At 37.5% G+C, this 23,750-nt stretch overlaps 1 protein-coding gene across 10 annotated transcripts in view; it reads right to left on the minus strand.

The window, feature by feature from the left end:
* Positions 1–23,750, minus strand: part of MAP3K13 (mitogen-activated protein kinase kinase kinase 13) — a 153,004-nt gene that overhangs the window by 50,238 nt on the left and 79,016 nt on the right. The window contains exon 5 of one of the 10 annotated variants that reach the window (XM_074366607.1): positions 15,883–15,929. The exons of the other annotated variants lie outside the window; for them this stretch is intronic. The gene's annotated coding sequence lies outside the window, so the exon portion shown is untranslated. The remainder of the gene's footprint in view (positions 1–15,882; positions 15,930–23,750) is intronic. 10 annotated transcript variants of the gene reach the window in all.

Raw genomic sequence — 23,750 nt, forward strand, 5'->3', positions numbered from 1 at the left:
AAAAGTAGAAGATAGAGAAATACCCTAATTTTTTTAAAAAAGGGAGGATTATAGAATATATAGAACTGTGAACTTGAGTTGGTCCCTGACAAAAGCATCAACTACACAGTAAGCACTCAATATAAGCTAGTCCCTTTTATTATTTTCCTTTCTTGTTATCTTGTGCTTCTCCTCTCTCTCTCTTTTTTTTTTTTTTTTTTTTTTGGAAATCTATGACTCTCCTTAAGATGAACAGTTCAGGAGAACAACTGAAATGACCACTGAAATTATTTTAAAATTACTATTTAAATTTTTAAAATTAGGGCTATAATGCACACTTTCATATTGTTTCCCAGTCAACAAATTCAGAACCTCCTATGCACTTCATCATATGGAGGGCAATACTGTAAGGGGCTAAGACAGAAAGCACTGGTGGAACTAATCATTAACTTGACCTTACTCTCTCTCTAAGCTCCAATTTCATTATCCGTAAGTGGTGATAACAGAGGAAGATATAGCTCAGTGGTAGAGTGCATGCTTAGCATGCACGAGGTCCTGGATTCAATCCCTACTACCTCCATAAATAAACAGATAAATAAACAAACAAAGAAACCTAATTGCCTCCCCCACCCAAAAATATATATATATACATGGTGCTAACAACAGAATCCACCTCATAGATCATATATGAGATATGATCCAGTGCACAGTGAATCCTCAAGACTTGTTAGCTATACAAATCTTTAACCAAAAAAATTAAAAGGAAAAGATATGTGGCAATACGCTCAATATATATATGAATTCAAGAGGCATGAAAGGAAGGACAAGGGGACAGTAAGATTGTCTTAAGGAAAGTAAAAGAATGAGAAAAGGGGGATAAGGAGGGATAGACCAATATACCTAGAAATTGAGGCACATAGAGTTTGTAACATTCATTTGAAATTATAAATGAAAGCACAGAGAATCAATAAACAGAAAGATACCAGGTCAAAATGGAATAAGTAAGATGGAAAAGAGGAGAGAAAAATCCCAAACGTGTGCAACTTCTTTTTCATACTTAATTTCCTTTGTCTTTGATTTAATTACAGTAGTTATTTTTACATTCCAGGTTTTAATTAAATGGAAAAGAAAAGGAAAACTCTACGTACCTCTAGTATTTGAGAGAATATTAATACTTTGTAGTTCTAATATTTGGGAGAAAAAGTATGTAATACCCATGGTTTTAACATTGTTATATTAAATTAGGAGATAATTTTATTGATTCAAAAAATATCTCTAGGGAAAGATTGCCTATGTTTTAAACAAAAGAGCAATTAGAACATAGGAGAACCATTGCAGAACTGTGTTCCCAAGGGAGGTTATGGAATTTTCTTCCCTAGAGATCCACAAATTTCTGTATCATGTAATGTTCACATGAAGATATTCTGCCTGTCAGGGACTGCCTAATTCTACTATTGCCTCATCCACCTTCCTGGAAACGTTACTGTCTTCAGGCAGTTCACCTTCACTTTCTTGATGAAGCCCCCATCCCTAGGGCAAGGCCTAAAAAGTTTGCTGTGGCTCCAGGCCTAGAGAACATTGTACAAAAGCAACTTCCCACAAACTTAGGGGGGAAAATTCATAAAAAATAGTCCTTAAATGATAAATTTAACATTGCTGCAAAATGCATGAGCTCTAGATTCAAACTTTCTGGTTCAAATACTGATTCTGTGCACGGGGAAGTTCCTTATCTTTGTGCATCTCAGCTTCCCCAATCAGAAAGTGGATAATAAAGAGTATCCACCTCAGGGCTGTAACAAGGGCTAAATGAGGTAATACTTGCAGAGTGTTTAACATATAACCTGGCACAGAGTAAGAACCTACTAAAGCTTTGCTATTTATATTTTAAAGGCATAAATATTTTATTCTAAAATAAGATAGTATATTCTTTATTAATAATAATATCCATATGGTTAAGGAGTAAGACCAAGTAAGTATATGTATTTTACAGCACATCCGTCCTTGGTCATTCCAGGGATATAACCATGTATATCCAGGGATATAACAACCTTCAAGTTGTCCCAAAGAGTGGCTATTTTCATTTTATAATGAAAAGACCATTTATTTCCAAGGGGTTAAGTAGAGCAGCTTAGCCCAGAAATTAGCAATGACCTACCCTATAGGATATGACACCAATATTCATTGGCCCCAGGCCCTGAGACCACTTCGATCACTCTCATAGTCGCAATGCTTTGTCTCGTTTGAAAAAAAAAGGGGGGGGGATGTAATTTGAAGAATCACGTATGTTGAGAGATTAATAATCCCCTAATAAAGAGAGAGTATCAGTGGCACAAGTAAGGAATTTATGTGAGGAATAAAAACATATTTAATAATTACCTATAATAAATATCACAATATTAACATATAACTACATTTGTATACTATGTCATATGTTTATTTTTGGAGGGGTAGTTAAGTTTCCTTATTTGTTTATTTTTAGAGGAAGTACTGGGGATTGAACCCAGGACCTTGTGTATGCTAAGCCCGTGCTCCATCACTTGAGCTACACCCTCCCCCTATTTACTCTGTCATATGTATCTTCCTTTGTAGACTGGGTATGCTTCTAAAGAAAAAAATAAACTGAATCTAATTAGAGATTAATTCATATTCCAAATGTACTTGGGGTTGAACTGAAGGAAGGTTTTTATGCTATAATAATCATTTTTCTGAATTAATATTTTCTGAAGTCTGTGTGAACACTGCCTGTATGATAAGTGAGCAGCAGAAGCAGGCACTAACACTGAATTTGTTGCAGGACCCTTTATAAACCCAGGCCCTGGCAGGAAATAGATGGCACACTTGAATGTAGCAAATGAGGAGAATGTAATGAGACTACTTACGAAGGAGGGGGCAGGAAAAGCAACAAGGATGGTGCCATTTCCCAAAGCTAGTAACAGTCAAAATGCTGTTAACTGGCAGGGGAAAAATTACCAGAACCTGGAGAGCACAGCTATAGAAGAATGTTATCCAGAGGAGCTGTGGCTTTTGGTAGAAGGATGCAATCAAAGTTCAATGACCTGATAGGGATGGAGCCAGGGGAATTAATATTGAACCCCAATCTCACTCTCCTCTTGCTAGCTGAGACCCTGCAGATGCTTCGCATTGGTTGAACCCAATAGAAAACCAGAGGGTAAGGACGTCCATTGATGCAACCTCCAAAAGCACAGAACAGAGTGCTTTCAGAAGGACTGAAAATAGATCTGATCCTAAGTACCATACCAGTGGAGATCCTGATGCTAACGGCAGAGACAAAATGGTCAAGCCGGAAATGCAACAAGCATAGCTGAGCTTGTAAAAGGTCAGCTAGTAAAAGGTCAGTCTCTGGCTTCTCCAGATATTTTGGTTTGGTGAGAAAACTTGAACTCTGGTGTCAGTTATGGGGTCTATAGCAGTTGGGTATCTATAGGACAATCTGTTTTTTCTGCCTGGGCTGATGTATGGGGAATACTTTCCCCTCTAAATATATAAAATACTATTTATTATATTCAGGTCTTCTATGAGTCTTAATACCATGTAATATGTTCCAAAAAAGCATTTCACCAATGAAAACTAAATGATATTCACATTGTGATTAAATACTAATAGTGGAGGCAGCTTCCTACACATGGGTTCTGAAAAATGGTCTTCCTCATGTGACTTATGAGAGTATTAAATGAGATAAAGGACATGAAAGTGCTTTTCAAGCTATTAAGTAGAATCTCGATGCTAACTGTTGCTATTAAAATATATGCCAGCCACGGGGAAATGATGGATGGCATACTGCTTAGTAAGAATTGGTGGGCTATGCTGTCAGGAGCTACTGCTCATGACTCTAACCAGATGAGAGAAGAGGGAAAATTTTTCTAGATGAAATTATATTATGAAAGTTCTCTTTTCCCAGTAAGTTTACTGTTAGAGTTTGGACTCTTTGGATGGTGAGTTATAATTGAAATAGAGATAAATATAACACATCATGCATTTGTTTTATACTATATTACATGAAAGTAAGCTTCATGGCCAGCTTAGTATAACAACAGAGTTATTGAAGAGTATCAGTAACAGTCTTCCAATGATACATGTGGAATTTCCCACAAAGCTGCAGATCCTACAGACTGTTCCTGGGCAAGTCCTGAATGTACTTGGCAGGCAAGAAGTTGTCAAGGGTCCTTCTGCCATCACTGCATTGCATTTTCAGGTCTCGCTTAGGAATGATAGAATCATAGATTGTTAAAATTGGAGGGAGCAGTGAGTGGGTGATGATTTCTATTTTTCAAGAGAAATAATTCATCCTAACTAGTTTGTATATTTGCTAGGGGTAGAATCCAAGTATTATTTATTTCATTCCTTGTTCACTTCTTTTCCTCCTTATCTAGCCTCAGCACCTAGTACAGGACCTGATATCATAAGATGCAGTTTACTTTCTGGTTAAGAGAACTTCCCACGTACACAAACACGCACATACACGTGTACATGCACACAGAGCAATTTGACAAACAATATATTAATAACAATAGCTAACATTTTCTGAGATTATTGGTGCCAAACACTGTTCAAAACACTTTTCCTATTTTCACTTCTCTAATCCTCACATCAACCCTTCGAGAAAGGTACTATTATTACTCCTCTAGTTGATAAAGCAGTTGGGGCACAGAGTGTTTAAATAACTCACCAATAGCTACTAAGTAGTAAAGACAAGAGTTGAACCCAGTTTCACTCCAGTTCCAGAGCCTGAGCCTGAGCCCGAGTCCAAGCCCATGCCGTTAACCACAGTGCTCTACTGTCAATATTATAATGGTCTTCTATTTAATTAAGAAAGATCTAAGTCAGAAAAATATGGACTTGACTCACATCTTACCTCAAGCTTGAGTTCTACATTTAGGATAAAAGGTAAAAATTCCTAGCAACAAATAAAAACAAGTGGAGAATTCTAAAATATGCCCACTTTCTATAGGGTTTACTCCATTCTCTTTTAACATCAAACCGCTAAACTTGCACTGTCCAATATGGGAGCTTCTAGTCACATGTGGTTATTTAACTTAAAATTAATTAAAATTAAATAAAATAAAAAATTCAGTTCCTCGGAGGCACTAGTCCATTTCAAATGCTCAGTAGCCAAGTGACTAATGGCAACCATACTGGACAGCACAAAATAGCGCATTTCCATCATCACAGAATGTCCAGTTGGACAGCAGTTCTGCATAAGATTCATTCATATTAATAGACCTGTTTGTTGGGAGAATTAATGAAGAGATTATGGCTTTCCTTTGTACGTGGGAATTTGCTAAATGCACAGAACTCCATTACCTCCTTTAAAATAATAGGTTTGCTACCAAGTTTTAGTAATATCTGTGAATGAAATGATTTAAGCACAGCTCATTCTAATGATGGTTCATCAAGATCACATTAGAGCAGAAATTTTTTTTAAGGATTTTTCAAGGGACCACACAGCCAGGTGTCTAAAATCATCAAAAGAGCCAAAGGAACCATTTTCAAATAACAAAGTAGTTTCGATAGTCATTTGTGGAGAATTTTTAAATTGAAATTAGATTATTGTTATTCTCATAATTACCATTCTACAAAATTCCTAATCACAGGACTAGTGCAGGTGAAAGGCAGAAAACTAGGGGAGGGCAACTGGAGGAAAGGCTGAACAGGACCAGAAGTTTTTACCAAATCACTAACAGGTCTTGTCACTTCTCAGAGAAGACTGTACAGATAACCAGGATAAAAACTCCAGGGGGAGGCAGGAACTCTAGACTCTGGATCCAATGTCTAATTTTATTAGAAAAGTAATTAAAACCATATTAGTGAAAGATCCTATTGCTTTAGATGTTCAAATTTCTCTTTAACATTGTTTTTGCTCATCCAAGCAGTCCTAAGTTTTAATTTTTTAAAATAATGCTTCAGTCAAGATGATACTCTAGAAAATGTAGGATAGGACATTCTGAGCTTTACCAAGAATAGAAATTTGAAATTGGCAAAAATCAATCATTTTTCACCTGTCTCATGCCACTGTTTTGGAATGTGAATTTGACCTTGTGCTAGAGAGTAATCCAAACCCATCATTTAATTATTCATTGGTGTACTTTCCACTTCTACGCCCATTATATAGCTAAAATTTGCAAACTACTAAAAGATCCTTGATAAGTCCCAACTGTCCAAGATGACGATGGCAAGGAAGAACATCAATAAATATTAAATATTTATTCTAAGTGTTAGAAAATAATAAATGTACAAAATAGTTCCAATGGAAAGAAAAATAAAGGCAGAATAATACACTATTTGTGATTGTAAACAGTCAGTATGCAGTGCCTCAAAACAAAGATTAATATTACAGAGGATGGAATTTATAGACATACTTAGAAGCCTCCCTTCAGAAATTATAATTTGAACTCATTAATGCACACATATTTTTCAATCATAGATTCTTAGAAAGTTGTGTATGAGTCAATTTATATGAAATCCATTTACAGAAAAGACATAACGATAAAGAAAACAGAAACCAGACCAGTGGTTAACAGGGGAAGGATGGAGGGAGAGGGGACCTACTTGAGCTTTTCTTCCCCTTAATTCCAATACTCAGATCTGCAAAAGGCATTCTGAAGGCAGAATCCCAGAGCTGTCCTGAGCAATGGCAGAATTCCCAGAACACACCAGTAGCCTTCCAACAGGCTCCTTGGAAACTATCAGTGCTCTAAGGACACTGATACTTTTCCTGACACTTACTAGGATGCCTGGGACAAAGTCCATTTAGTTGTGTAAATTGTGGCAAGTTTTGTTAAAATGCAATCACATTGCTTTAGAGTTATAACTTTCCATTTATGCATATATTAGAATTGATTTGGTATTTAGAATCCTGTAAAATCCTTTGAGACAGGGGTATCTCTGAGTCTTTCTAAATGAAAGTTAATAAATATGAGTTGATAGAATAAAATGAGTTAAGAGTTTAGCTCAGTAAAGGTTACATGGCCTTAGAATCTAAAAGCCATCCCTAGAGTCTCCTACCCCAGAATTGGTGTTGATTAAAGGTTGAGGTAAAGCTCCAGGGTTGGGTGGCAGAAAATGGTGAAGGAAGGAGACATTAGTTATATCCTGAGGGTTCACAGACAAACACATAATCACCTCATGAATCCTTTTCCTTACTTACTGAGGCAAATCAAAGTTTCCTTCTCATTAAATCCTTTCTGTTTCTATTGTCCTTTCATGATTTTTTTTCCCTTTCTAGCCATGCTTCCAATATTAATTTTTAAACTTCATTTTACTGGATAGAAATTTTGTGGGAATATACCTCACATCTCTGGGATGATCCCACCCCACTCTATAATTTCCAACTTTCATTTGAAGAATTTTTCCAGAGCCCATAAAAACAACTAGTTTCATTAGTGAGAATTGATTTTGCAATGCGACATCAATTCAACCTCACTAAGACTGAAATGAAGAGAGTAGCCAAGTCTAAAATATGAAAATAAATAAACAAACACCTATGTGGAATCATAGAATCCTTATACTGAGTCTACTAAATGGCCTTCTCATAATCACTGAAATAACAACGGGGCTAGGATGGTCCACCAGTTATACCAGTGCTTGGAAATTAACCTACATACAATACTTTGGACAATCCAGGTTTTTGGATTAGTGGCGTATTCTGTTAGCCTACACGTGTCTAATCCCATGGGACAAAACCAAAGACAAGACTGGCTGTGGTCACAGAGAAACTTAAAGAAGAGTCTGATTATTTTTTAACCCTAGTAGATTCAGGTTCTGATTCTGATTTATTTTTTTTCTCTCTCTCCTTACTTACAACCTAGGCAGAATCAAGAGAAGAGACTCAAATTTCACAATAGCTAGGATTTAGTTTGAGAGTCAAAGTGGAGGAATAAGAATGTATTAGGAGGGAGAGATAAATTAGGAGTATGGGATTAACAGATACACATCACTATATATAAAATAAACAAGGATCTACTGTATAGCACAGGGAAATACAATCAATGTCTCATAATAATTTATAATGGAAAAGAATCTGAAAAAATACATCTATAACTGAATCACTTTGTTGTACACCTGAAACTAACACAATATTGTAAATCAACTATATGTCAATAAAAAATAAAAATAAAAAAGAATATATCCTGAAAATCACTGTATGTCATCTCATAGAGATTTTCTTTATTCTTTTGTACATGTTTCAATTCGATTAAATATGATTCACTGTTTTATTTGGGCTTTAAAAATGTATTTATCATACTCCTAAACAGGCCTGCCATGTTACTGGCTTTATTTTGAGCCTTTTCTCAACATGGCAGTATAATTTAATTAAGGGAAGGCGCTACAAAAAGAAAAGTTGAGAACTAAATTGCAGGCTAGGGATGGCTAAATTGAGAGTCAAGTGGTACCCCAGGCTTCCTGTTTTTCTGACTTCAAAATGTTTTAGGTAATTTTTCCTGACAACTCTGGGGCTCTCCAGTCTTTTTTAACTTTTCTATTACTGGACTCTCACTACTCTTTCCCTCAGAGTCACTACATTATACAATTCTAAGGGGCTTCATTCCCAACGACAGCCCCGTTTTTATGATTTCTCTTCCCACAAATGATTCTTAAAGTAGAAACTATTTCTAATAAGATCAACTGATTATTTCACTTCAGGGAATTACAACCAAGTACCTTAAATACACGAGATAACACTGTAAGGGAACTAGAGTTATCCTTCCAATTCACTCATTGCTATGGTCTGAATATGTCCCCAAATTCATATACCAAAATCCTAAAAAGTGATGGCATTAGTAGGTAGAGCCTCTGGGAGGTGCTCAGGTCACTAGGGTGGAGTCCTTATGAATGAGATTAGTGCCCTTATAAAAGAGGCTCCAGAGAGCTCCCTTGCCCTTTAACCATGTGAGAATAAAATGAGAAGTCTGTGACCCAGAAGATGGCCCTCATCCAACCATGCTGGCACCTAATCTCAGGCTTCCAGCCTCTAGAATTGTGAGAAATAAATTTCTCTTGGTTCGTAAACCACCCAGTCTGTGGTATTTTGTTATAGCAACCAGAATAGATTAAGACACTTAGTAAACATGCACTGAGCATGTACCAGACATTGGGTTACCATGCCATGGATGATGGAATAGAGACAGTTTAAACAGTCCCACCCTCAAGAAGTATACAACCTAGTGTGCCAGATAGGCAAGTAAACAGGTAACCAGAAAGCAAGGCAGAATTAAGAAAGGCCTCAAGAGCTGCGTGAGCCATGACACAGCAGCAGGTGGAATGACTAACTCAAGCACCAAAGTGGGACCTTGAAGAGTAAGAGTCATACCAGTGGGAAAAGAGTGGGGGGTGGGAGAGGCAGAAGTGCTACTTGGAAAAAAGCAGACATTCTTATCAAAGAGAATTTCATAAAGAAAGGAATGGAAGGTAAGAAAACAAATGGCTTTTTCCAGGAATGGCAAGCAGTTTGGAATAGTTGGAGCAAAAGGTGCATGGAGGGCAGTGACAAGAATAGCTCTAACTATAAGGTGGTGCCACATCATGAAAAGTTTTGAATTCTTGGCTAACTAGTCTCTTTTCACTGATCAGAAGAATTTGGCTTCTTAAAAACCGTTATTCATTACCCCCGCAATGATCAGAAAACTTTTGTTCAAGACCACACTAACTAGAATGAGCAAACTATATAGTTTCTGGAGTCATGCTATCACATTAAATAATGTGCGTATATCTTATTAGCAAAATAGCATTGTTTGGGGGACATAAAACTGAGACAGACTTCTCCTTAAGTCATTCCCTGGCACAAACCCATTTTTTTCAGAGCCAATTCTAGAAATCTAACAGTAGACAGGAAGGTATAAACATGCTGGCCTTTGAGCAAAAAGGGTCATACCACAGGAAATCAACATACTGAGATGTATTGAGAATATTATCTAAGGGCTTAGGACAATTATATATATTGCTAACAGAACTGGCTATGAAATTTTCAGAGCTAGTACAAAATGAAAATGAAACACCCTTTGTTCAAGAATCAACTTTTAAGAATCTCAAGATAGATAACACAATTACACTATACTTCAATTAAAACTGAGGTATAGTATAAAACTGACTATACTTCAATTAAAAAAAAATTAGAAAAAAGAAGAGTGAAAATACCATGAGAATATAATGGAGAGGGCATGTGCATGAAAATATGGAATCCATTCTCATTTTCCATATTAATAAGAAAAATTAATTTACTTAAGACCCTGAAATACTTTCAAGTGAATAAAATGGTACAGTATAAATCTTAGATAGTTAATATTGCTTGTCATTTTGAATTTTTACTCTAATTTAACATTTCACAAAAATTATGTATATTTGTAAACCGAGTTAAAAGAGCTCTGATGGACAGAATAAAATCAGAATTAAAGAAAATCCCCTCTTCCCCTCTCCCCTCAAAAAGAATTTTAAGATAGAGACAGAAGAACATTAAACCAAGATCAGGGCCCTGAGTAAATGCCCCGATTACACACCCATGAAGCTGGCCTGACTGCCAACTCTAACTTTTAATGACAATCCAATTAGTTTCCACAGCCTGATACGTGTATAACAGCTCTCAAGTTCAAGTGTGAACTTTTGGCACCAATTTACGCCCCATCTCCACCAGTGCACGTTCCTCTCCACCTTCCCGGGCAATGATGACTACCAGAGAGCTGTTCTTGGAGCTGTGCTAACTCCTTCACCTGTTCTTATAATGTTGTTCTTCTGCTCACTGAAAACTCAGGCTTTCTCCCCTTAACCTTTTGTGTTGAAAACTTCCCTTCTTCATAAAGTGTTCAGTAACAGGAGGTAAGATAATATGCTCCCAACCACATCCAGCATTTCAGCTTAAGTTAATGCACTGTTTAGGCTCCTATTCACGCAGAGTGTAAGCACAGCTGCTACTGCTGCTGCTAATACCGATGATGTGGCTGAGAGCCCAGGCACAGTGCTGGGCACTTCACAGTCCTGAAAATGGATCAGTGGACGACCCCACTGCTATCTGATTTCCCTGTCCTTTGCATTTTAGTCCTATTCCTCAGTATACTAACACTCTCCCCGAAGGAAAAGCAGAGGAAAGTGGGGGAAGAAAACACAGGTCAGACAATTTTGGTACTTGTTAATAGGGTTGGTAAGAAAAAATTGTTAATGACTTTAAAAATTTTTAAACTATCACTTAATTACAGCTTCTATATTATCTACATTTCATTTATTCTCCCTGATTGATGTTCAATGGATAAACTCGAACATTAGGTTTAAGTGCAATCAATAAGTTGGCTACCTTAGGCAATAAAATCAGAGAAGACACCATGTCTTTCTGAATTGCATTAATTTAATATACATAACTTTAGCTGTCAATAGAAAAAAATGAAATAGATCTTTTACTGTAGCTGTGAATTCTACTCAACCAGTTGATACGTACAGTATGCTGAGCCTTGTGCTTCATGCTATATTAAGAAGGTGCAAGTTTTCATGTTATTAGTGTACTACTATCATTGAAGAACTTCAGACAAGACCCTCCTGTGGTCCTGAACCTGAATCTGGATCAGAGAGTCTGAGTGGGGTTAATTTGTTTAGACTTCACCAATTTTAGAACAGCAGCAGATCTAAAGTCCGATTTCTCAACAGATTCGAATTAAACTCTTTGGATTAGATTACTCCTATTTGCTTTAGCTAGACAGGAATGATTTCAGTCTACTAACAATTTCCAAAGCCCTGTATATGTAGCTGAAGTTTGGCACACAGTTTATCTTTTTCTCCATTTTGCCTTTTTATTTTTGATTTGAGAAGACTGTATACCCCCATCCTGTGAATATGAAGGAGGGAGGTTTTCTTTTTTACATGCATAAGATCTATCTAGTACCTCAGGACATTTTGTCTCCTGAGCCACAGCTTAACAGCATTAGCAAAAGCAGTTCAGCCAGAGGGGAATTGAACAGCAGCTGAGTCAGTCTAATAATTTACACTGGGGAAAGCCCTTGGAATTCAGAGGCACATTGCCCAGCTGGAGAGACAAATCTAATCTCTGCTAATGATGTTCCTCCCTCTCTTTCCTATCAGGGCTGGGCTTTTTACACATGCGCACATAATTACATATGCACACTCGGAGTCTAGTGAAGCCAAACAACACAGCTCTTAGGATTAAATTACACAGTAAGACTTCCAGGCGTCATCTGGCCTCAACATCCTGTCTAATAAATGCTGTTCCGTGGTTCACACTGTGGAGCTGTTAAAGATCTTACGAGTTCAAAAACACATTATAGCTACATTCTAAAATTCAAAAGTTATAGTAGTATGGTGATATTATATTATAAAAAGTGATAATATAATATTATTTGAGACTGAATATAGTAAGTTTGACTTCTTAAATTGACAAATAAATATATATTAGGAGACAGACACATGGACTTTGTTCTAGAAAGGACTTGAGGCTGTTGACAAAAATGCACACAGAACAGTAGGTAAACAGGTAAAGGGAAAATGAGAATAAAAAGTTAAAAAAAATCCCAAGGCAAAAACCATCAGACAAAAATAATTTGTATACTAACAACTGTTATAGATGGTTCACAAATTTGAACCAGAGCTGTCTGTGGATCAAAGTAAGGAGAAACACAATTATCCAAGTAAGAAAAACATAACCAACCGTCCAGGAGAAGCAGTTTTACACTACCTAGGCCTGAGAGGCCTTTGTTCCACTGATCCTCACAAGATGATAAAATAGCCTCAACAACACTCTCAAAGCAAATACAGCAGCATTTCTTGGACAGTTTTTAGAGCACAACAGGGTAAGATTCCCAAGTATTCTGGAAAAGCAATACTCACAGTAAGAGATTCCAAGAAAACAGCTGAAAGTCTGATTTAATCCAGAAGGACATGGACTACATCTCCTTCGGGAAATATTCCCTGACCATTATTTATCACACTCAATCTTTCAAAAAAATTGAGTAGCTAAGAATTATAGGTTCTATTCTCTGTCAAAAACCTGGAATGCAAACACTCTGGGTTTTCATATAAGGGGTAGACCCATAAGCTTTAAGAATCAACCAAGAAGAAGAAAGAGTTGACAACTCCCTATGAAAATTCAGGAATCTGACCACCGAATTTGTGCCTCAAAACCACATTTCCACAGGGAAGTGGACCAAGAAAAATAAACCTGACCATGCGTTTGTTTATTTTTTATTGTAATGCATAATGTTCTTCCCATCTTGATGAAACTTTACTTTTCCCAATATTTTTATAACTATTTTTATACAGAGCCCTTTGCATATAGCATCAATTATTTTAAAAAGGAAGCAACTTAATAGTTAATACCTCTGCCGCCTTACTGAAGTTGAGTGGGGAGCGGTGGGATAGTGAGTCACCATCTGGGGCTATAAATTATAATCCTGCTCCGTGGTAATGGACGGAGGGCTGATCCATGCAGCTCCCCGAGGAGCAGCCATCTATCAGTGCAGCCATCCAGAGAACGGACTGGGGGACAGGGCAACTCTGAGCCGAGACAAGGGACTCTGCTACGGCGGAGGGACACAGTGCGGTCAGATTTTCAGCTCTGTCTCAAGCAACCTTCAGACAACACCACCTCCAACCCCCATACCAAATTTCTGAAATAAGAAAATTATAGGGAAAATTCTCACACTTTAAATATTGGCAATTAGAGAATTCAGGATTTGAGAAACTCAGGGCCAAAAAAAGTCCTTAAATGAGAGAGAACAAACAGTAGGTTCCGACCTGCTTCATCTGTTTTTAATGAATTTAAAAATATGCCTCAAGAAGAAAAGGTGACATTATTTACCGCAAAATGAAAACTGAGACGTTAACCCAGCGACAAGCTACAGGATTTTGCACGCACGCGTGTATATAAACTAGCACCGCCCCCAAACCAAGCGCTCTGGTGGCTGATTATTTTCTTCCTCTTACTAAGGGCTTAGCTGCTTTGGACTATTTTCTCCAAATATGATAACTTCAAAGATGGTAGAAGCACGTCAAAAGAAATCAGAGGAAAGGAATAATCCTAATAAGCAGGGAAATAGTACAGAAAATCAAGTTTATAAAAAATAATCAGAAAATGACAAGTCAAAAAAAATTTTCAGGTAGGATACTTTTTGAGGCCTTACATTAAGCCTTAAAGGGCACCTGAGATCATTCTTAGAAAGAGAATACAAGCAACTGGGTTTTTGGTATGTTGCTTAAATACCTAAAGCTTAGACCTAAGCTTCTAAGGTATTCAAGGACCTTATTACAGACATTCTCACATCAGTTCTCACCACAGGCATCTGAGAAAGGCACTCATTAGATTTGCCACCAAAATCACAAAACTACACCATTTCTGTGAGGAAGGTGGTCACAAAAAACTCCCATTTCTGTGAGGAAGGTGGTCACACCTTAGACATTTTCTGTTCAGCTCATTCACTGAATCGACAAATGCTTTGTTAATCGCCTAGGGTGCTGGCTCTGTGTTAAGCAATAAGGACCATGCAAAGATGAACAAGACAGTACATGCTTGCTCCAGAGGGGCTTACAATCTAACAGAGGACATACATGTAAACAAGTGATTAATATGTAGTATGGGAAGCTCTCTGATAGAGATGGATACAAATTTTTGAAGTACAAAGAAGGGAAAATTGCTCTCCAGGATGAATTGGGAAGAGGTATACAGAATATGAGTCAGAGGAACAGGCATGCACAAAGACATGGACATGTGAAAGAAATCATGCTGTTAATTTGGGAAGAGGGAAAGATGTCAGCAGGGCTGATGGGAAGTGATCAGAGATGTAGAAGATAGGAATGGAAAAATAGGGTAGAGAATTTTTTTTTCTCTTATGGGCAAAGAAGCATGGAGAAGTGAAGGGAAGTGGCCTGATTAGATTTGAAAGATGATTCTGTTTAAGGGTAGAGGTTAGATGAATGGATGGAGGATGGGAAAAAGTTATGAGAGAGAGAGTGGAAAGAATCTGAGCGATACTGAGAAGGCAGAAGTGATAGACTCTAGTGACTGCTGGATGTGATGGTGAAAGAGGGTTTTCCACTGGGGCACATTAGAAACTACCACTGATCAGGTAGAAAATTCAGAATAAGTGTCAGCCAGGGAACTGCAATGAGGAGGTAATAAGCGAGGGTTTATATTTCACAGACTCTACCAGGCAAGGCAGTTGGAAACGGAATAAGGAAGTAGCTTAAACTGAAACTGGGACAAAGGGCTACAAATATTGTTGGAGAGACAAACACGAGGGAAAAGTTTCATGTAATTATTACAGTCAGGTCAGGAGAGGTATAAATTCTATGGACTTGCTTAGTCCTTAGCTCGTTGGTGAGTATTATCCCTTTCTCAAGGGTTATTTTATCATTGGCTTTTGTCTAACGTTCCTCCTGAATCCACCACATAGCTCCTTTCCCTCCCCCACACCTCACACCCATACACACATGACTAACCTCCTAGCCTCTCCTCAACTCAAGTATGTTCCTTTCTTCAAAATCCTCTGCCTTCCATGAGCCACTTTTATATTTTATTGAAGTATAGTCAGTTTACAAAGTTGTGTCAATTTCTGGTGTACAGCATAATGCTTCAATCATACATGAACATACACATATTCATTTTCATGAGACACTTTTGAGACCTCCACAAAAAAATCAGTGGTAGTTAAAGAATGTAACAGTAAACACAGATAACAAACTACTATCATTTAAGGCCAAATCTATTTTCTGATTAGCTATTTATACCTTTATTGTTTCATTCCTTTATTTAAACTTTAAGTCACCTGCACAGAACACTACTTCTGAGTTCTAACCATCATTAAAAATTAGGACTATCTAATATGGACATCACTGTTCTAAGGACTTTCAGAGCAGTTACTATTTCCATGAATATCAGAGTATATTTGCATTGACCTTGAGAACTCAGGCTCCCAGAGAAGACGATTCTGATTCCGCATGATCTGCAAGAGACAGGAAGGATGATTGCGAAAGTATAAGAAGGAAGTTTGTACTGCAATTCTACAAAACTTTCCTAGTGCATGCTAGGTGCTGTGCTTCTTAGAAGCCGTGTGGGGATATAAAGGTGTAACGAGGGCATCCTCTTTATCTTTTGGTATGCCTTATATATTTCATAATTTAAAAAAAAAAGGTCCCTACTCTTCAGTGCTTTAGCCCAGTAGGGAAGTTAGCCACAAACACAAATGAAAAGCCAGCCATGATGCATGCTATATAGGGGTTCAAAATACCGTGGGATAATAAATAATAGAGTAATCTTTCTGTTGCTGAGGAACAAGAGTCTGGTCATCTATCTTTATAAGGCTATGAGACTAAAAATTTGAAACTTGGGAATAAGATGTCTTTCTCGTTGATACATCTGATAAGCCTTAAATAAATATTTTTGAATCTACAACTGAAAAGACATTAGGGCTAGCCCATTGGATCTCAGGCCCAAAGCTGCTGCCAGGTCCTCTTTCTAAGGCTCTGGGTTATTTTTCAGAACAGATAGCACTGCTTGTCAGCGCCTGACACCGCCATTTCCAATGTTCCTTCCCCCAAGTCTGTCCGTATTGACCTCAAAAACCCTTTCAGAGTCTCTCAGCTTCTCCCATCTTAGCCAATCAGTGTTGTATCCTCCCCTTTACGACCACCCCCTTCCCCCCAACACAAAGGGCAAGGGGTGACCTTAAAGCTTCCAGTGTATAATTTCACAGGACACAAAGGTTGCAGATTCCGTTTAAGTGCAGTCCTTCCAGAAGGCAGGGAGAGGCCAGGCGACCTTTCAAAGTCCCCCGGCATATGGACAGGCTCTCATCCACATTGCCACTGGGACCAAAGCCTGACAGGAATATAAAAAAGCCACTGGCTCCAGGCCACTCCACAACCCTCATGTGAGGCAGGAAACTGTGTTTTTGTGTCTTTTTGATCATATGACTTCTTAGATGTAAGAACCAGACTGATGACTTCTTTTTCCCTCCTCTAAAAAGGAGAGGGGGAAAAAAAGAGCCCTGTTTAGTGCAGGGAGTTTCTCACACAATTAAAAGGACTTAGATTTTCTCCATAAAAATCAAAATAAGTTTACCCACAGTACAACACAAATATTTGCTATGCTAAAATATGCTGCATCTAAAGCATTTATACACTGCATAATAGCACTTAATACTACTCAGCTTTTATGACTTCAGTAATTTTGCAGTTTAATGATTTGGAAATAAGCTACCAGGAGTCAGGAGTCCCAGCTGTGTCATAAATTAGTTGTTTGGCCTTGGGCAAGTCACCTAAACTCTCTCGGCTTCAATTTCCTCGTCCGCAAACTGAAGGAATTGAACTAGAGTGGTCTCTAAGGTCCCTTCTAAGCAACTGAAAAAAGCAATCTGTGAATATAATGAATCAGAACAATCCAGTGATGGAAAGGATATCTCAAAACTGATTCGCTCTCCCCATCACTGGAAATGCTCAGTCTATGAGAAAAATTATAATATTCTTGCTTAGGTATGGAGGATTGAACCAAGTGACCTCTCCTGGGTCTTTCAAATGGGAAGCTTCTGTCATCTAATGAATTAGTTCTAAAGACCATAAAACAACCAGAGAATGAAATTAACTTAACAGGAAAGGGGGGGAGGGGAATGCCATCTTCTAGGTACAGTGAATGTTTGCTGTTACATTAACAGAGCAATGACAGGTATAGCAAGTCACTGTGTAGCTAATAGGGATTGTTTGTCTTGGGCCAGGTTGCTAGGTGGTGTAAATAACTCTGCAAATACAACACCTAGCAATGAAAAGGTCTAAATGCCTTCAGTTGCTCCAAAGTGAGCATATACGGTTTCATCACGTAGAGCCTTCTGATTGCCAGTCAGAAAAACTAAGGGAAGGAGGGAGGAGGATCACAATGGGCTCTCATTTGTTTGGGGGCAGACAGACACTTCTTGCACTGGTGTGCTCCACTGGTCCATGTTCACAGGGACATGTAACAAGCGAGTGGCAAATAATAACAATAGTCACTGCGTTATCTTACATTTTTATGTTGAGTTTCCAAAAACTATAACAAACCAAACCCAATTTAAGTTGTAATCCAGCAGTGTGATTCTGGAAACACATAGTGGTAAAGCTTAGTATACTGGGAAGAAAGAGAGAAAAGCAAAGTATCTGAAATAGGTGATAAACATAACAAGAAACAAAGATCTTACTAAAGAAATTTTTTTTTTTTACTAAAGAAATTATATTGAAAAAACTAAATTTAGACTGATGAAGAATTAGGCAAAAGAGCTAAATGCTTAATATAGCCCCTGTTCAAATAAAAGCAGATTTTGGTATGCGTTAAGCATGTGAAAGCTTTAAGCTTTAGAAGGAAAAAAAAAGCCAGTATCTGTTACGGCATCTATTATACTTATACTTTTTATATACTTTATCTCATTTAACTTTTATACCTTCATAGAGGTCAATATTATCATCATATTACAGATGAGAAAATTAAGGCTCAGAAAGGTTAAATAACTTGCCCAAGGTTACACAGTTAGTAGATTGCCTGTTTGGTCCATCTGATTTCAAACTTGGTCCTTATAGAAAGTCACTTCTCCTTAGAAAAAGTATATCTAAAATTTGCAGTTATATTTAGTTACTGGAACAGGAGAAGTTAAAAGCTAAAGAAATACATTTTCATTTTTCCTAATAACTGGTAAGCTGAAAATTTCATGAGATATTATAATTTAAATCACTCATCCTAGTGACATGAGCTTTAGAGTCGGAAGAATTGGGTCTGAATCCTAGAATCTTTACCCAAACAGCTACATGAACTGGGGTAAATCCTTGAACTCTTCAGGCCATAGTCCAAAACATTAATCTTTCATTCTACCTATTTATGAAATATAATTGCTGGCTATTATGCTAGTCATCCCAGGAACAGAAAGAAACACAAGACATGATTCTCTGTCCTTAAGAGTTATTTTCATTAAATCAGTTTAGTTAAATCAAAATCACTTTCTATATTTTTAATCTTCATCTTTCTTTTAGGCTTCTACTCCAAGCAAAGAGGTACATAGGGACAAGTGCCAGAAGGACATGGGATAAATGAAAAGTTCTAACACTGACACTAAAGACACTATAGACACAGGACTACTAGGAATAATTATTCAAACCTTGTAGCCAGCTAGTCCTATCACATTGCTGTTCTCCTTTGTTATGGCCCAAGATGTAAATAACTCTGGTTTATATGCTCACCTCTGTATTTTTCTTTGCATTCTCTTCCCTGACCCCATTTCCCATGGTCCTCTCCCTCCAAAACCCTCCCACTGCATCCTTCTGTTCCATCTTCAACAACTTGGCTGAATGTTCCTCAGTCTCTTTGAATGAAATGGTTACAGTTGACTTTTCTCTCTTCCTCCCTGCTCACCATCTCTACATCCAGTTAATCACCAAAATCCTGTGGGTATTTTCTTGTCAGGGAAAATTGTCAAAGACTTTGAAATGGGCAAGAAGACTATAAGGTATCCTTGCCTAGGGTATCACCCCCAATTTATGTGAGACTTCCTTATTTTTGAGATATTTACAACTCTGAAAATTGCAGTACACATCTAGTAATGCAACTATTTCTTGTCCGTAGAAATGCAAATGAATTGTATCTGGTAGAATGCAACTGATTATTAATGCCCGGTGGGTATTGACTGGTTTTGCCCCTGATTGCAAAGCCATTTCAGCATTTCACCACTCCTTCTGCCTACATATAAGTGTGTTCCTTGAATTTCCTTTATTATATCCGTCTGGTTTCCTGATTAACTAATGAGGTAAACAATATCTTTAACATATATTCATTTTATATGTGTATGAATTGTTTTACCCTTTTAAAAAGTATCCTTTAACTTCTGAATATATTTGAATTTGTGTTCTCTCCATCACAATAACCCTTTCTAGCACAGGTCATCATCATTTTTGCTTAGATGATTTTAACAATCCTCTAATTTTACCCTTGTCTCTAGTCTCTCCATCTTATTCCATTCTCTCCATTGCCAGAGTGCTTTTTCTAGTGTGTAATTCTTTTTGGGGTGGGGAGGGGAGGGAGGTAATTAGGTTTATTTATTTATTTTAACGGAGGATTAAGCCCAAGACCTCATCCATGCTAAATACGGCCCTCTATCACTGAGCTACACCTTCCCCCTACCACTTCTAGCGTGTAATTCTGAACATACTACTCAACTTTGAAAATCTCTGGCTCCTAGAATAAAGTCCAACCCTCTTGGCATGATTTGCTTCTCTAGCCTCATGTTTGATACAGCCCTGCGAGCCACTAGCCAGACTCAATTCAGTTCTCTGAGTTTACTGCCTTCTCGCTCACCTCTGGAATTTAGCGCTCGCAGTCTGCTTTGTATTCTGTACACCTGCCTCCATCCAACTCTTGCTTGTTCTTTCGGGTTTAGGTCTGTTATCATTTCCTTCCAGAATCCCTCAAGTCTGGGTCGATGCTCCACTTATGTCCTCCTCTAGCAGCCTGTGTGTCTTCACTTTTTTACCCCTCCCCTAATAGCACATACTACTCTATTGTAGTTGCTCTTTAACCATCTCCTCTACTACTCCATAAGTTCTGTGAGGGCAGATGCCATGACTTGGTTGTTCACCAATATATCCCCAGTGCAAGGCACATCAACCAGCACATAGGAGTCATTCAAGAATGTATTCTGAAAGCTGACTTCTCTGTATAGTCCCAGGATAATAACAAACTTTCCTGTACAAAGCCTTCTCAAGGACCATGACACCACCCCCACCCCCCATGAAAGGACAGGTTATGCTCAAATAGAAGGTACTTCAGTTTATTTGGGCTTTTAAAGTCAGAGACAAATACTTAACTCATCTGTTTGTTAAATGGTGAACAGTTCCATAAAATGGCCATTCCTAGAGGAGATGAAAGAGGGTTTTGTTTTACTTCCTCTGTGACAGAAAAAAATGGGGGGATGGGAACAGAAAAAAGCGTGAGAAAGGGAAAAGAAGACCAGAATCACAACAAATCACTAAGGTACATGTGATGGGTCCTAGCTATTGCTTGACCATTCTTCTTTTTTTTTTTTAAGTCTCCTCTCAATTCTTACCCAAGCAATATTATGAGTTACAGGAGAAATATTGAAAATAGTAACTTTGTAATAAGGCACAGAAGCAGTACAATATAGGTTTATGATAATTTCCTTAAATCTTTTAGTATTTTACATTCTTTTTCTTCTTTGTTAACTGATATGTCTTTAGGCCCCATGTTTGATTTATTCTTAAACAAAACCCTGAATTTATTACTCCACCTTAGAAAGAAGGAAATTCTAACACATGCTACAACATGTGTAGAATGCTTAGCTGAAAGCTAAAAACTTTCACAAGAATAAAATCCTGTTCTGTATTTAGTAAGAATTAAAATGAAGTATTCTCTCAAGATTGTCTACAAAAACTGCCACTTACACATCCTTTAAGAAAAATGTCATCTTCTCTATGAAATCTTACTCAGTTCCCAAGTAGGGAAGAAGTACAGTGGCAGAGAAGAGAGCTTGGACCCTAGAGCCAGACTATCTGAAACTGAATGCTGGTTCCACTGTGAGGAATTTACCATCTTTGTACTTTGGTTTCACCTGGAAATTAGGGACAATAACAGCATCTACCTCAGCAAGCTGCTGTGAGCTTAAATTAACTATGTAAAGCACAAGGTCTGGCACATGGTGAGCACAATATTGATACCAGCTATTGTTCTTGCTCCATCTTCACACTCACGTCCTATACAAGGGTGCTCACAGAGTGCTCTGGGGACTCCTGGGGATCTCTGAGATCGGAAGGGGTCTGTGGCGTCAGAACTATTTTCATAACAATGAGACATCATTTTCCTTTTTCACTCATACTCTCACAATTCCATGAATTCTTACAGTGGAATTTCCCAGTGGCTACTCTATGCATTTGATATTACAACAGATTGAAAGCAGAAACTGAGATGAGAATCCAGCTATCATCTGCTAAGCCAGACATTAAAAGATTTGCAAAAATCTCTTCTCATAATGCCACTGTCCTCACAACAAAATGTTGGCGGTGTGGAAATTATAGTTACTTTTCATAAAAAAGTTATTTATGTGAATGTACAATGGTTTTTAAAAATAAATTAATTAGTATTAAATTTTTTCTCAGTTTTAATTTCTACTATGGTAAATATAGAAGCTACAATTCACATAAACAGAAACCCTTTGGCATCTCAATTTTTCTTTTTTGGCCCTGAGACCAAAAAGTTTGAGCATCACTGTTCTATTATATTATAGTGTATGTGTTAATCTCTGCAGGGAGACTGTGAGTATTTGTGGATGGGAATACTATTTTCCTTTCTTTTTTAAATTTCTCCAGGTATTGACTGACAGCCTTTTTTAATATGGCAGACAATCAATCAGTGAAGAGAATGAAGCTAACATATAGTTATAACTACCATGTACTCAGGGCTTAGTGTATCTTAAACCCAGTGCTCAGCCTTTCATTTAACATCATTAGGTTCTAAAATTATCCCTATTACATACATGGGGGAAACTGAGAGATATTAAATAACTTAAAGACATAGACAGCTAATAAATGGAACTACCAGGACTCAACCCTCTGACTTGGAAGCCAAGCTCTTAGCCATGTCAAAAGAGTGAAAACATGTACAGAAAGTAGAAAAGCTATGATTAGGCAAGACAGATTATTTACTAAGCATGGTTCCAGTCGTATCTGTCAAGTAGCTAGTTTACCTCTACCAGAGATCTGTAATTCTGGATTTCTCTTGGATATTCACATTGTGACTTGGAACACTTTCTATTTGGTTTAACACAGAGAGCACACTCTCTTATACTAATGTTAATAAATCTTTTCTAAGAAGGCCAACCCCTCAACCAGAATGTATTGCCTCCGCCTCTCAAGGAGGTGAACAGGCGGTGCCTCTTAGTAGCTTTTGTCTCTGAAAGAACTACTAAGATACAGATTTTAAAGTATAACATTATAAATGCAATGTAACAATATTACAAAAATTTGAGAAATAAAGAAAAAATTACTCTTTCATCCTAACTCAAAATTTTTTTCACCCTAACTCAAAAATTTCCTTCCATTTTTCACTTGAAAAATTTTAAATGTAACTCTAATTGTACTGTACTTGAAACTCCATCTCCTGTTTCTTTTCTCATACCACTACATGGTAGATACTTTTCATATTGATTGCACGGATTTCATCACCGTCATTTTTAAAAGGCAGCATATATTTTATCAATTGGCTATTAACCATAGTTACTCTTGTTATTTGTGATAGTTAGATTCTATATAAGGTCACCAAGAACAATGCATTAGTGAATACGGAACCATTGCTTCTATGAGAAATACAGGGTTCGGTTACTGTGAGCGTTTGGACACATTTTCATCAACCGATCAATACACAGCCTTATTTTATGTGTGTCTCTACTTAACGACACTTTACTTGATATACATTGTTGATGCATTAACATTGAATTTACAGCCAAGAGCACAATAATTCATGCCTAAATGAAGCTGTTGTCACACACCATAGCCTTTATAGAAACACTTCAACACTATGCTTGGGGGCTCTTTTAAATAGTAAAATCACACAACAAAAAACACACGCAAAAAACAAGGTACTAAATCGACTTGGAGAAGAACACTTGATTACAGTATGAGTGCTGAAACAAGGTGGAGAGCGTTACCTCGTTCCACCTCAGCTGGGAGTGTGTACTTCACACAACTCAAATTGTTCACTACTCTGCACATGTCTGCAAGTGACCTTTTGTAAAAGAGCTGCA

The sequence above is a fragment of the Camelus bactrianus genome, chromosome 1, assembly GCF_048773025.1.
Source record: "Camelus bactrianus isolate YW-2024 breed Bactrian camel chromosome 1, ASM4877302v1, whole genome shotgun sequence".
Taxonomy (NCBI): Eukaryota; Metazoa; Chordata; class Mammalia; order Artiodactyla; family Camelidae; genus Camelus; species Camelus bactrianus.